Raw genomic sequence first — 16,443 nt, 5'->3', positions numbered from 1 at the left:
CGTCTGACATACTTTGGACATGTTGCCAGGAGGGACGGGTCCTTGGAGAGGGACATCATGCTTGGGAGGGTGGAGGGACGGTGCAGGAGGGGAAGACCCTCTATGAGATGGATTGATTCGGTGACTGGGGTAATCGGGATGGGTGTGTCAGAGGCAGAGAGGTTGGCGCAGGACAGAGCAGGGTTTTGGGCTGTTGTGCATAGGGTCGCTATGAGTCACAAATGACTCGACGGCCCATAACAACAACAACCATTAAGTTGGACCTGACATATAGCTGACTCTCCAGAAGGTTTTCAGAGGCTTTAAGTAGAATGGGCGGAGATAGCAGATTTTTCTCCCATGAAGCAGCTGGTGGATTTGAACTATGTGCCTTAGGGTTGGCAGTGCAAGTTGTTACCACTAGCCCACCAGAGCTCCCTAAGTATTATTAAGTGTGTTAATTTTTATGTTATGTAAATATCTCAAGAAAATTATTTTTAAATGTAAATTTAAAACCTAAAACACAAATTCATTTTCACTTAAGATCTTGGGGGATTGTATACCAATGAAGGAGTTTTTCTTTTGCTTTTCAAGAAGAGCGAACTGGGGGGGGGGCAGGGAGAAAAAGTGCAACAATGAATGAATGGAAATCCAAAATGTCTGTAAATGTTCATTGAAATTAATTAAAAGAAAATTAAAAAAATAAAAGATCTTGTTTGCTAGCACATCATCATATAGAATGAACAAATTTCTTTACTGTGAAACAAATTAATTATATCCTTCTAACCTAGCACTCAGATGTGCCCTGAGATCAACAATGAATGGCCGTGACTGTCCACCATGGCACATGCCTACTCTACTGTAGTTCAATTATGGCTCAATTCTTTCACCCATTTTCTGTCTACTGTGAAAACTTTGGTCAAATGACATTTTATGACAAAATAGACTTTCATCTAATGCCAATGCATTTTTTTTATGTGTGAAGCATATTTCTGCTCCTTTCTCATTAAGGCATGACTTTTCAGAAGTCAAGGGAATTTAAACACAAAGTTAGTGTGGAAAAAGGATAAGTAAAGGAGTGCTTCCCACAATGAGCAACAAGACAACAAGACTTGATGTGGGCAAGGCATGTGGCAAGCAAGGCTTGTGGCTGCAGAACCCTGGTGAGAGTGAGAACCTGGTGGTTCTCTCCAGACTGTGACATTGCTGTGGACAAACAGTGGCAAGGTGTGTGACCTGAGGTTTTTTGCATTTGTGCTGGCCATAATTAAAGGTTTGGTTATTCTTGCTGGATGTTTGAAGGATAACCTGATTTATAACTGCTCTGAGACAAACATTGCTGGATGATTTGGAATTCACTGCTGAACTGGAGCCTGGACTTTACTGGGGAATTGTGCCTTGGAACAGCTGGGCCAAAGTCTGGACTTGAATTGTGTGACATTCTTTGCCCCCCACTCTCACTTCCCTAATAATCCTCATTGTTGGTACCATAACTGTGAGTCTGTGGGTTAGCAACAAATAAATGAACCTCTGCTGTTGGAGCTCTAGAGGCACCATGGGGCTGTGCTACAGGCTCTTTTTCTGTTTTCTGCTCTGGGGAAGTGAGAGGCTGTGCTATTCATACTCTCTCTGGCCCTTTGAAAGACTCTCATGGCCTTATGCCCCTATGTCTCATTTTTTCCTGTTTAGACAGTTGACAACCCTTATTTTAGCTCAGTGAGAGATGTCAGAATTTTGACCTATAAAATTTTAACTTAATAAATTTGTGTTCTTTTAAACCACAATGTTTATACTCCAGTAATATTTTTATAACATCTATAGAAAACAACAGAGTGTGGAAACTACAGAACAATATCATTGATTTCACGTGCAGGCAAGATTCTATTCAAGATTACCCAAAAATGACTGGAACAGCACATCAGCAGAAAACTACCAGAAGTCCAGGCTGGGTTTCGAAGGGGTCTTGGTACTAGGGATGTTATAGCTAATGTTAGATGGATTTTAGCTGAAAGCAGGGAATACCAGAAGAATGTCTATCTGTGTTTCATAGATTATGCAAAGGCATTTGAGTCTGTGGATCATAACAAACTGTGGCTGACTCTGAGAAGAATGAGAATCCCAGAATATTTAATCATGCTAATGAAAAACCTATACTTGGACCAAGAGGCAGTCAGAACAGAGCAGGGAAACACTGCATGGTTCAAAATTGGGAAGGGTATACACCAGGGATGTATCCTATCTCCATACCTTTTCAACCTGTATGTAGAGCAGATTATCCGAGAGGCTAGGCTCTATGAGGAGAGGTGTGGCGTCAGGATTGGTGGATGATCTATTAACAATCTGCTTTATGAAGATGACACAACCCTGCTTGCTGAAACTGAGGAGGACCTCATGCACTTACTGCAGAGGGTCAAGGACTGCAGCCTTCAGTATGGACTGAGGCTCAATGTCAAGAAGACAAAGATTCTCACCACTGGACCAATTGGCAGCATCAGGGTGGATGGTGAAGAGATTGAGATTGTTCACAGCTTCAGTTTGCTCAACTCCATGGTCAACACTCTTGAAACCAGAATCCAGGAAGTCAAAAAAGGTATTGCAATGGGAAAGTCTGCTGTTAGGGACCTCTCTAAAGTACTCAAGAGCAACGGTGTCTCTCTGGAGACTAAGGTGCGCCTGATACAGGCCATGGTTTTTGCAATCACTTGTTATGCATCAGAGAGTTGGACAATGACTAGGGAGGATAGGAGAATTGATGCCTTTGAGCTGTGGTGCTGGAGAAGAGTATTGAATGTACCATGGACTGTCAAGAAAACAAACAGATTCATCCTGGACAGGGTTAAACCAGGCTACTCCTTGGAGGCAAGGTTTCTGGGGCTTCGTCTGACATACTTTGGACATGTTGTAAGGAGGGACAGGTCCTTGGAGAGGGACATCATGCTTGGGAGGTTGGAGGGACAACGCAGGATGGGAAGACACTCTATGAGGTGGATTGATTCAGTGACTGGGGTAATTGGGATGGGTGTGTCAGAGGCAGTGCGATTGACACAGGATAGAGCAGGTTTTAGGGCTGTTGTACATAGGGTCGCTATGAGTCGCAAGCAACTTGACGGCACATAACAACAACAACAACATAGAAAAGTAACACATCCATCTCTTGTGTGGATTAAATAAATATCACTTCTATATGCCTTCACTGCAGCCCTTCTATGCACCCATCTATGCATACTGCTCATAATATGTAGGGAAATCTGGTGGCCTATTGGGTAAAGTGTTGCAAAGCAAACACAAAGGCAGGTGTTTGAACTTACCATTTGCTCCTCAGGGAAAAGATGAGCAATCTCCGCCAAAGTGATTTATAGTCTGAAAACCCACTGAAGGATCAGCTAAGAATTGGTTATTACTCAAAGGCAATGAACGAATGACTGTGTATGATGTACATAGTACTTACCACACAGTATTATATCATTCCTTCCTTGTCGGCTTCTTTTGATAGACTGTGAGTACCTTGAAAGCAAGTATAGGTCTTATGTGTGGATGTGAATATCTATGAATTCATTCATTCATTCATCATACAGAATATTTATTGAGTCATCCCTTCACACTAGGTTTGGAATAAGTTCTGATAACAGAAATGCATATTAACATTGTTCTTTCACTCTAATCAGTCACCTGTCTGTGATTTTTCAGTAAAGAAATGTGGCAGGAAGCAGACATGATAAGATGGGTGATTTCTCCCAGTTGCAGACCCTAACAGTAATCAAAGATTTAGATCTGGCAGTCAGAGGACATTAAAGACATATTTGTACCCACAAAATCTTTGCAGTGAGTCACTGAGATTATTTTGGGAAATTGAATGGGCAGAGTAGAGGGGGGAGAAAACCACAAAACGGAAATGCAATTGCTTATTTTTTCCACACAAAGAATGTCAGGCAGGAGGCATCAGGCAAAGTTGCTCATGACAGTAACAGATAGATGACTGTTACTAAGCCAAGTTGTTAACACTGTCTGTCCAGGAAGCAAAAAGATGAGATGACTTGATGAATTTGTGTGCTTTTCAGCTCTCTGCAATAAGTACCTCTCTAGTCACCTCTGAAAGCATCGGGTTAAGGAGAGTTTAACACTCCTTTTTGAGTTTCTCTACTCCACTTGCTATACTTGCATAAATGAAAGTTATTTTTTCCACCCAATTGAGATTATGCTTCTTGAAGTGACATTTTCTACAAGACACACTTTACCTGAGAAAATAAAATATATATATTTATATATGTAGTGGCAAGAAGCTGCACTGCAATCCCAAAGGTATATGGTTTGAATCCACCAGCTGCTCTGTGGGAAAAGGATGGGAAATCTCATCCTGTGAGATTAACTGTCTCTGAAACCAACCAGAGGGTCAGCTATGGGTGAGTTCTGACTCCATGGTAATATGTGTGTGTGTGTATAATATTATTTTTATATATAATATTTTATATAATATTATTTTCTAGAATATTATAGATATATTTCAGACTTAGTATCTCACTCTCTATTAAACTGAATATGGTTCTACTTCTGGAATGTTGTCCAGGAATATAATTTCTGCTTCATCATTTGCACCTATCTCTTCCTCCTGGAAGAGAATTTTGGTGGCTTAGTGGTAAAGAATTGTACTTTTCAATCCAAAGGTACACATTAAGAATCTACCACCTGCTCCATGGGAGAAAGATGGATAATATCACCCATGAGATATTACTGTGTAAAAAAAAAAACAACTCAACAAAACAACAAAATTTGAAGGGTCATCTGTGAGTCTGTTCCAATTTGATGGCACAGAACAACTTCCTTCTACAAGCACTGAGAACCTCTTCAGCACTGGAGACCAAGGGATCAGATGTGGCTCTGTAAGTGCATATAGAATGCAATTACATTTTTATGAAAACTTATCTTTTTTTTTATCTTTTCATCTAATTTTCCAGCAATGGAGTGCAGGAGAATCAAACAATCAAAGGAAGAAAGAAAAAAAAGGAGTTATTTACAGGGTTCCAGCTTAGAAAACCTTTCACAACCATTGGAAGAGGAAATAAGTTCTCAGCATGTTTTTAAGTAAGGCATTGTGGAACACAATGAATGAAAAAAGAGACTAGAAAGGAAGCCCTCAGCATTGTATTTTTATTGAAACTGACTAAAATTCAGCACCAAGTAAATGAATGAGTCAGACCAAATCTATCACAGTACTTGAGTCTTGTCAGCTTCTCCTCAGCTATGTTTCATGTACCATGCAATCAATTTGGTCCCAGCTCTCAGTATTGATTAGGAAGATGGCTAAAATGATTCTATCTCCCAAAGGCAGGTTCAGCAGCTACAGACTAAAATCCAGTCAGGTATTTCATTAATTTTCTACCACCTTCTTTTTATTTAATCTCCAAAACCATTCAGATCTCTAAATCTCTTATCTCTTTGAGTCATTATCTTTCTGCATTCCTGCTGTCCCAACTTTTACAGTTTATGTTAAGATTTTCAATTACCCCAGTACAGATCTGAAGTCAGGCAGGTCAAAAATTTCTTCAAAGTTCTTTTCCCGATAAACAGACTAATAAAATGACTGTTTGGGGGCAGTGAATTATATTCTTATCCCACTTCAAGGTGTGTTTAACGTTTTTCTTTAGCTCAGTTTAATTGTATGCAATTCAGTTGAGATAATCTTTGAATGGTAATTATTACCACATACTTCATGGAAGATGGTGTAGTGTTTCCATCTTTAATATTTTGGCCTTTTGTGCCATGTGTCGAGAAGAATATATTAGATGAAGCTGCAATGGAAACTAGCTCCTAAATTTCACAGATTCTCTCCCACTTACAATAGAGTTCCACAGCTCCTTGATGGTAGGAGTCTCCGCTTCATCCTCACACAAGAGAGGGAACCCAACCTGAGAGAATAGGCAGCATCTAACCCTTTCAGTGGAAAAAAATTACTCTAAGGGGTATTGTATTTTCAAGTAACTGTGCTAAACCACCATGACACGCTTAATCTTGGTTCATAATTTATTAACCCAAATCACCCACAAGGAAATAAGCGAGTAAGACCTACTGCTTTCCTTGAGTGCTATTGCTGTTAGGTGGCACTGAGTCACCTATGACTTATAGGGACCTTGCCAGCCCATCCTGCACTGTTTTTACAACATCTGATATCCTCAATCCCATTATTGTAATTACTATGTCAACCTAACGTTAGACCAGTACCCAGGTCTTTCATTCATAGGGTCGCTCTGACTCGACGGCACTTAACAACAACAACAACAACAGCATAGAGAGAAATTACTTGGCCTAGTGGACAGAAAGCCATGTTCCCAAGCCAAAGGTGGGTGACTCTAATCTGCAGCCCTCAGGCCTGCCTTTATTTGTTTTTGGTGAAACATTTTTCTAGATCATATAACCCTGGTATGTCCACTTGCTGTACAGAGGTAACTCATGGTTGCTGTGAAGCTGAACACTGTGACACTGATGTGTCAAATGTGTTAATGGTTGGTTATCCAATGTGGACAGAGAGTGGGGTGGAGCTCCCCAATTAAAACAAGCTTGGAAGCACGAGTGGCATCCACTTCCGTAATAGCTTGCCTCTGGAAACCCTACGAACCTGGAGAAAGGACGAAAGTTAGACCAGTGCCCAGGTTTTTCGTTCATAGGGTCGCTATGAGTCACCTCCGACTCAACAGCATTTAACAACAACATGTCAATCTATGTAGTCTTTCTTTTTCTGATCCTCCACCTTTCCCAGCATGATGTCTTTTTCCAAGGACTGAGCCCTTTTGACAATATGCTCAAACTAAGTTCCACTATCCTTGCCTCTAAGGAGCACCCTGGTTGCACTTCCTCCGAGACAGACTTGTTTGTTCTTTTGTCAATTCATGGGATATTCAGAATTTTTCTCCCACTACTCAAAAGGCATCAATAACTCTTTAATCATTCTTATTTATTATCCAACTTTCACATACAAAGCAGTAATTGAAAAAACACATGGCTTTGTAAAGTGTACTTTAATCTTTAATCTGTCATCCTTTCTCTAGGGAACAGCAGATTTCCCTAATGCAATGTCTTTGAATTTCTTGACTACTGTTATCCTGAGTGTTATTTGTGCATCCGAGTAAAATGAAATTATTGACAATGTCAATCTTTTCTCCATCTATTATAATGTTTTTTATTGGTCCAGTGGTGAACAATTTTCTTTTTTTCACATTCATATATAATCCATATTGAAGGTTATAGTATTTGATCTTCTGTAGCAAGTACTTCAAGTCCTCTTCAAGGTAGCAAGCAAGGCTATGTCATCTGCTTAATGTAGGCCGTTAATGAGTCTTCCCCCAATCCTGAAGCCTGTTTGTTTTTCATATAAACCAGCGTCTCAAATGATTTTTTTTTTTGGCATACAGGCCGAATGGGTATGGAGAAAGGACACAACCCTGACATCCACCTTTCCTGATTTTCAACCACGTGGTGTTCCTTTGTTTTGTTTGGTCTAGGTGTAAGTTTTACATGAGCATATTTCTCATTCTTTTCAATGCTAACCATAATTTGTTAAGATTTACACAGTCAAATGCCTTTGAATAGTCAATAAAGCACTAGAGTGAGAGATCAAAAATAGCTGGTGAACACCACTAATGACAATCATATGCTAGTAAGACAATGTGATGCAATTTAATCTAAAAATTCTCAAATTACATATCTTGTCCATGAGGTAGGTTCTTAATATCATAGTATCCTATATATTTAAAGTAATTGCTTTTATTAGTGTTGATTGTTGTCAAGTAGTGAATGAGTCATAGTGATCCTATGAACAAAAGACCTAAACCCTTCCTATATAACTCATCATTCCTCAAAGTTCGTAGAATTTCCAGAGGCATGTTGTTTAGAAACAAACCTGCTCCCAAACCTCTCTTAAACTGGGAACTCCACCAAACACTGTCCACCACAGGTAACTATTATGGCATTTGAAACCCTAATGGCATGAGGTTCAGTATCACAGCAACCTCAGCTTAACTCAGTACATCAAATTGACAGAGAATGCTTTATGACTTAGAAGAGTGTTTCTCCAAAATATAATAACAACTGACTTTTAAGTTAAAAGGCCCTCTACAATATCTTGTTGACTTTAAACAAAAAGCTTAAATAAAAAATAATCAATATAATATGTTATTGTTATACGCCATCGAGTCGCCTGTGACCTATAGCGACCCTAAGTATAGCAGCTCTGAACCCTTCCCTGTCCTGAGCCAGTCTCACTAATACCAACACACCAACCTTAATTACCTTTGTGTCTGTATAAATCCATCTCATTTGGGGTCTTCCTCTCTTGCGCTGTCTCTCCAAGCTTGTCCTTCTGAGTATAATGTCCTTCTCCAAGGACTGGTTTTCTCTCCTGGCCATGTGCCCAAAATATGTGAGATGAAGCTTCAAAATCCTAGCCTCCAAGGAGAGACTTGGTTTCACCCTATCCAAGATAAACCCATTTGTTTTCTTGGCAATCCATGGTACACTCAAGACTCTTCTCCAACACCACAACTTGAGGGAATCAATTCTTCTGTCATCCTTAGTCATTGTCCAGCTCTCTGAAGCATAACAAATGATTGCAAAGACCATGGCCTGGATTAGGTGCACCTTAGTCTCTAGACTGACATTGTTGCTTTTCAGCACTCTAGGGAGGTCCCTGTCAGCATATTTTCCCAATGCAATTTGTCTTTCAATTTCCTGACTGCTGGTGTTCATTGTGGACTCAAGCAAGCTGTAATTGCTAACAACCTCAATCTCTTCTTCATCTCTCATGGTGTTGCTAGTTGCCCCAGTGATGAGAATATTAGTCTTCTTTATGTTGAGCTTCAATCCACATTGAAGACTATAGTCATTGACCTTCTACAGCAAGCATTTCAGGTCTTCTTCAGTTTCAGCAAGCAAAGTTGTGTCATCTGCATATCATAGGTTGTTGATTAGTCTTCCTCCAATCCTGATGTCAGATTCCTCCTCATAAATCCCTGCTTCCTGAATGTTCTGTTTTACATACAGATTGAAAAAGCATGAGGGCAGGATGCATCCCTGACGCACTCCTTTCCTGATTTTGAACCATGTAGTGTTTCCTTGCTCTGTTCTGAGGAGTGCATCTTGGTCTAAGTATAGGTTTCACATAAGCACAATAAAGTGTTTTGGGATTTTACTTACAATGAAAACATTTCTATGTTTCATTTCTCTTGTCCATATGGACATCTTTCTGATCCTCAAGTGTTGTGATTTCTTTTTCTCATGTTAGACACCAAATCATGGTAACCTCACTAGTTTCCCAGGCTTTTTTTCCTCCTCATCTATCTGAATTGAAACCTTTTGAATAATAGCAACATGTAAGCCACCACTAACAAATGGATGGGGCTATACAAGGGGTGTATTGGTGAGGACTTGAACCTGATCTCCCACGTGGAAGGAAAATTTCACCATTGAACCACCCCTTCCCTCAGTTGTCAAGTAAGTTAAACAAATTCTTGCATTAAAATCTTGACATTGGGTTTCTCTTCTGCATGTAATATTCTCTCCCAAAATCTTCACATGGCTGACATCTTCATGATCTTTCAGAGCTTTTATAAATACATTATTTACAGTGAGGCTATTCATAGTCACACAATCTAAAATTATACCTCCTTTTATAACTCACACTTATTTAACAACTATTTAAATGTTAACTATGTCTTGGAGGAAGTAGCTAAAATGCTACGTGGAGGCAAAGAAAACAAACATTTATCTCTCATATTTTAGGCATATTGCTAGGAGAGGTTCTTCTTTGAAAAGGGACATTATGCATGGAAAAGTGGAGTCAGAGAAAGAGAGGAAGACTTGAAAAATGAATTGATGACACAATGACTGCAGTGAAGGACTCAATTGTGTTAGAGATGATGATGATGATGATGATGGCACAGCATAGGACAGGATTCAGATCTGCTGTTCACTGGGCCATTGTAAGTTGTACTCAACTCAATGACACCTAACAACAACATATGAAAAGCAGAATTAAGAGAAAGGAGGAAGCTACTTAATTGAATAGGTTCCTACTGGACACAGAAGGGACAATGCTGAGCATCAGGATATTTAAATCCTTTCACTTAGGAAGGAGTTATAGCTTAGAATTAATTGTAAATGAGGAATAGTTTCTATAAATATATTTCTGTTAATAAATGAAGCAGAAATAATAGGATGATTATTAACCATTTCCTATGTATTGGAGAATATTTGATGAAATCTATAACTTCTACTCACTCTCTCAAAAATTCATTGCTGTCACATTGAAACCAACTAATAGCTGACCAGCCAATGAGTTTTGGGAGGCTATAAATCGCATGGAGAAGACTGACCCTCTTTCTCTTGCCAAGTTGCTGGTGGATTTGAATGACCAGCCTCTGGGTTGACAGTGTAATTTTTTACCTACAGGCCATGAGGCCTGTGAACCGGTAAATATGTATCTTGTGGTGCTGTCGAATTAACTCTGACTCAGTGACCTTATGAACAACAGGCCAAAAGCTTGTCCCATCCTGCACCATTTTCATAATCTCTAAATACTGACTCATGTCAGAGAGAGAGAACCACCTGCTTGAGAACCACTGATCTAACCAAGGAAATATCAAAGGTTGTATATAAGACACAATGTGAGATAAACAGACATTATGTGCTTTCTGATAAAAACATGTAATAAAATTCATACAGTAATCTTACAAAAAATAAATAAAATCTGAGTTTAACAGAGTCTTTAGATCTAATTATCAGTGTACTAGGAATACAGAGGATGGAGGACCATACTAAATAAAACTATCGGCAAAATCCAGACTGTTGAAAACAACTTGTTTTTTTAACAAAGTATTGCAAAGTAGAGGTTGGAGAAAGATGAAGAGGGAAGAGTAGAGAGAAAACGTATATGATTTAGTAGAGCAAACAAATGGATAAATGCAACAATGACTGAATATTTGGTGATACTGAGTAGTTATCATTTGATGAAGTAATATTATAGTTGTGTTTGAAAAAACCTTCTGAACTGAGTCTAAACTCTATATCTAATAAGTAAGCTAACACGAAAACAAAAAGAACCAGAAGACCACCACAGAAATCTAAGAAATTATGTTAGATGGAGCTATATGTGGTAACAATAGAGTGATTGTAATTTTGTACAATATGGATTTCTTTTGAAAGTAGAACCAATAGAATTTCCTGACCAAATGGTTAGATGATTTGAAAGAAAGAATACTGTTTGTTTCCCATAGTCTATGGACCTGAAGAAATAAAGAAAGTATCATTATCTAGTAACAGAGATGGGGAAGAAAATTCTTCATGAGGAGAGCATAGATGTTCAGCTTGGATGTGTTAAATTTCAAACTATCTATTAAACATCCCAACAGAGATGTCCTGTAGGAAGTTTTGTAGGTGAGCCTAGGCTTCAGGGGAGTTTAACTGCAGTGACAAATGTGGTCATTGTACAGATGAAGCCATGAGCTTGGATAAGACCTTCAAGGGAATGTTGTCTTTTTTTTTCTTCTTCTTCTTATATTATGCTATTTAAAATTTTTTATTCTGTGCCTCTTAATACTCTCTCCCAAATAAAATAGAAATATCCTAAAAGCAAAGACCTTGTCTGGTCTCTGTCATATCTGTAGCACCAGGAAGGAAGGCATGGTCCATAAGTGGGTGTCCAAAGGTGCATATGATGTAAACGAACTTCTCAACTGCTCTCTGCTCAACTGCTAACATGCTGATACATAGTCAGAGAAGTGTCCATCATCCTGTCTATTACCCACAGATTACTAAACCAAAGAAGTAAAATTATTTGCCCTAATTAAGGCAATAGGTATGTGGCAAAACCAGGTTTCAAATCGGTGTCATTTGATGCCAGATCTGAGGCCAGATTTCTTTACTCTGACATTGCCTTTCTCTGACAAGGCACTAACAACTTGATTAGTTTTTAACCATCGACTAGAAAATATTTATTGAAAAGTCTAATATAGACCACTTCTGTAAAATTGCTAATGATTTACAAAGGCTCTCACAAACTGCTTTGATAATCAAGGTTGCTAAAAATTCTATTTCTAATAGAAAAGCTAAGAACTTTGTTTTTCAAGAACCCTTGTACCAAGGGTGTTAATTGTGGATGCAAGCAAGATGAAGCGGTTAACAGTTTCATTCTCTTCTCCATCCATCATGGTATGGCCTATTGGTCCAGTGATGAGAATCTTTATTTTTTGAAGAAACTGAGAATTTTTACCAAATTTTGCTGTCTGAAATTGACTGAACATGCAATCAGGATGTGTTAATTACAATAGATGACAGGAATGCAAAAATAGGATACAATGAAGAAGGAACATTAGTTGGAAAATATGGGCTTGGTGATAGAAACAAGGCTGGAAATAGAATGATTGAATTTTGTATTTACAATGACTTACTTGTTGCAAATGTTGTTGTTGTTATGTGGCCTTAAGTCGCCTACGACTCATAGCGACCCTATGTACAACAGCCCTAAACCTTGATGTATCCTGTGCCAACCAATCTTATTGTCTCTGATGCACCTATTCCATTATCCCAGTCACTGAAGCAATCCATCTCATAGAGGATCTTCCTCTCCTGAGCTGTCCCTCCACCTTCCCACGCATGACATCCCTCTCCAATGACAGATCCCTCCTTGCAACATGTCCAGAGTATGTCAGATGAAGCCTCAGAATCCTTGACTCCAATGTACAGCCTGGCTTCACCCTCTCTAGGACAAACTTGTTTGTTCTCCTAGCAGTTCTATGTTATATTGAATACTCTTCTCCAGCACCACAGTTCAAAGGCATAAATTCCCCTTCTATCATACCTAGTTATTGTCTAGCTTTCTGATGCACAGCAAGTAATACAAAGACCATGGCTTGTATTAGGTGCACTTTAGTCTCCAGACTGACATCTTTGCTCTTTAGTAATCTGGACAGGTCTCTGACAGTAGACTTTCTCAATAGAATTAAACTTTTAATCTCCTGACTGCTGGTACCAAGAGTGCTGATTGTAGAGCCAAGCAAACGGAAGCTGTTAACAATCGCAATCTTTTCACCATCTATCATGATGCTGCCAATCAGCCCAGTGGTGAGAATCTTTATTTTCTTGATGTTAAGCTTCAATACATATTGAAGACTGCAGTTCCTGACCCTCTGCAGCAAGTGCCTCAGGTCCTCCTCAGTTTCACCAAATAGGTTGTGTCATCTGCGTAACATAGATGGTTGATGAGTCTACCTCCAATCTTGAAGTCACATTTTCCTTCATAGTGCCCAGCCACCAGGATAATCTGTTCCACATATAGATTGAAAAAAAAGTTGGAGATAGGACACATCCTTGGCATACACTCTTCCCAATTTTGAATCATGTAGTGTTTCCTTGTTCTGTTCTAAAGACTGCCTCTTGGTCCAAGTATAGATTTTGCATAAGCGTAATCAAGTGGTCTGGGATTCTCACACTTGTCAGAGTCAGCCAAAGTTTGTTGTGATCTACACAGTTAAATGCCTTTGCATAGTCAATGAAACACAAATAGACATTCCTTTGGTACTCTCTGCTTTCATCCAAGATCCATGATATTAGCTATAATATCTCTAATACCACCACCTCTTCTAAACTTAGCCTGCACTTCAGGCAGTTCTCTGTTGAAGACACAAGAGGATTTTATACGTGGATTTCACCCACTGGGCTGCATAGGAATCAGATTGCCTACATTAGTGGAAGAAATCACTGGAAAAGCTCAATATCAGCAGCCAACACTAGGCTAGGGGCAGACTGTGGGTCAGGTTCATATTCAAGTTCAAATTGAAGTGTACAAAAATTAAAATAAGTCCACAGGAACCAAGATATGATCTTGAGTCAATTCCATCAGAATTTCAAGATCATCTTAAGAATAGATTTGAGGCATTGAATACCAATGATAGAAGACCAGAATGTCAGAAGGTACTCTAAAGATTGCACTGAAACATTGGGAAGCCAAATCTAAAGGAAAACCTGTGAAGTAAAAGAACTGAAAGGACAGCTCAAGAGAATAAAGCAAAGTATTATAATGGAATGTGCAGAGAGCTGGAATTGGAGAATAAAAAGAAAGAACTCGCTCTGCATTTCTTAAGCTGAAAGAACTGAAAAACAAGTTTAGTCCTCATGTTGCAGTGTTGAAAGACAACTGTTACCCCTCTGAAATAAGACAGATAACAAAAGGCGGAGATGGCAGCTGTTTTCATAATCACAAAGGCTTCTCTTGAGTCAACTGGGACTGGCTCTGAGGAAAATAATATAGACCAGGAGCTAGTGAAAATTAAAGAAGCAAAATCTGCAGTTCTGAGTTACCTTCCAACTGTAAGTTAGAGCTGACTGTCTCTGTGATGACAATCTCTGCCAGCCTAGTCCACGGTGAGATGCACTGAAAACTTGGAGGCAGTTCAAATCTACCAGGAATTCAGATTAAGGAAGATGGGCAGCCTCCTCACCTTTCAATCTGCATTCTTGGAAATGTGATACTAAGTCATTGTGAGTTAAAACTGACCTGAGAACAGTGACTTTTTCCCCAGGCTTATGTATGCGGTGTCTCCTGACACCACCATGCATAAACTGACCTACAATATTAGAAGAATCACACGATAAGGGTTATGAAGTGCTATAGGCATGAACACATGGTCAAAGTTTCAGTGAATTCAAATTCTAGCTCTTTTATTGTTATTGTTGTTATGTGTTATCGAGTTTCCTGCAACTCATAGAGATCTTATGTACAATAGCTCTGAATCTTGCCCTATCCTAAGCCAGTCTCACTGACTCTGACAGACCTAATTCCATTGCCTAGTTACTGTGTCAATCCATCTCATCAGGGATCTTTCTCTCCTGTGCTTTCCCTCCACTCTTCGGAGCATGATGTCCTTCTCCAAGTACTGATCTCTCCTGGCCATGTGCTCTAAGTATGTAAGATGGAGGTTAAAAATTCTTGACTTCAAGGAGAAACTTGATCTAACCCTCTTCAAGACAGACCTATTTGTTCTCCCGGCAATTCATAGTATGTTTAATACTCTTCTCCAGCACCATATCTCAAAGGCATCAATTCATTCTTCTTTTGTCATCTTTAATCATTGTTCAGCTCTCTGAGACATAGCAAGTGATTGTGAAGACCATGGTCTGGATCAGGTGCATGTAGTCTATAGGCTGACATCATTGCTCTTTAGTGTTTTGAAGAGGTCCCTGACAGCAGACTTCCCCAAAGCAATTTGTCTTTTGATTTCCCAACTACTAGTGCCAAGAGTGTTGTTTACTTCTATAATAGGGAATTGTCTTTCATCTGCTCCTTTCTGTAAAATGCTAGTCTGTCAGATACTGTTCTAAGCCTGATCATTCAAATTAATAAAGACCTAGCAGATATGTTCAAAATCCCTATCTCTAACAGATTATCCGGGAGGCTGGGCTCTATGAGGAGAAATGTGGGGTCAAGATTGGTGGACGATTTATCAACAATCTGCGTTATGCGGATGACACAACCCTGCTTTCTGAAACTGAGCAGGACCTGAAGCTCCTGCTGCAGAGTGTCAAGGACTGCAGCCTACAATATGGATTGAGGCTCAATGTCAAGAAGACAAAGATTCTCACCACTGGACCAATTGGCAGCATCAGGATGGATGGTGAAGAGATTGAGATTGTACACAGCTTTAGTTTGCTTTGCTCCATAGTCAACAGTCTTGGCACCAGCAGCGAGGAAATTAAAAGGCACATTGCCATGGGAAAGTCTGCTGTTAGGGACCTCTCCAAACTGCTGAAGAGCAATGGTGTCTCTCTGGAGACACTCTGAAGGTGCGTCTGATACAGGCCATGGTTTGGGTTGGTTTTTTTGTTTGTTTGTTTGTTTTTTTCTGTTCACAGAGGGTTTTTTTTTTCTAATTGGGAAAAACATATTGGGGGTACAAGGACGTGAGGGTTGGGGGCAGAAGGGTGAGGGCCATGACGACTCGCCCCTGGCAGAGGGCCGAGGGCAGACCACCCCGGGCAGAGGGCCGCAATGGCTCGCCCCAGGCAGAGGGCTGAGGGCAGCTCGCCCCGGGCAGAAGGCCATGACGACTCGCCCCTGGCAGAGGGCTGAGGGCAGACCACCCCGGGCAGAGGGCCGCAATGGCTCGCCCCAGGCAGAGGGCTGAGGGCAGCCCGCCCTGGGCAGAGGGCCGCAACGGCTCACCCCAAGCTGGGGGCCAAGGGCAGCCTTCCCTGGGCAGAGGGCCGTGACGGCTCACTCCGGGCAGAGGGCCGAGACAGGCCATGGTTTTTGCAATCACTTGTTATGCATCCGAGAGTTCGACAATGACCAAGGAGGATAGAAGGAGAATTGATGCCTGTGTTGGAGAAGAGTATTGAGAGTACCATGGACTGCTAGGAAAACAAACAGATTTGTCCTGGAGAGGGTTAAACCGGGTGGCTCCTTGGAGGCAAGGATTCTGA

The sequence above is a fragment of the Elephantulus edwardii genome, unplaced genomic scaffold (genome assembly GCF_000299155.1).
Source record: "Elephantulus edwardii isolate Elephantulus edwardi_28Jun2011 unplaced genomic scaffold, EleEdw1.0 scaffold00112, whole genome shotgun sequence".
Taxonomy (NCBI): Eukaryota; Metazoa; Chordata; class Mammalia; order Macroscelidea; family Macroscelididae; genus Elephantulus; species Elephantulus edwardii.
Note: the sequence above shows the minus strand (reverse complement) of the source record.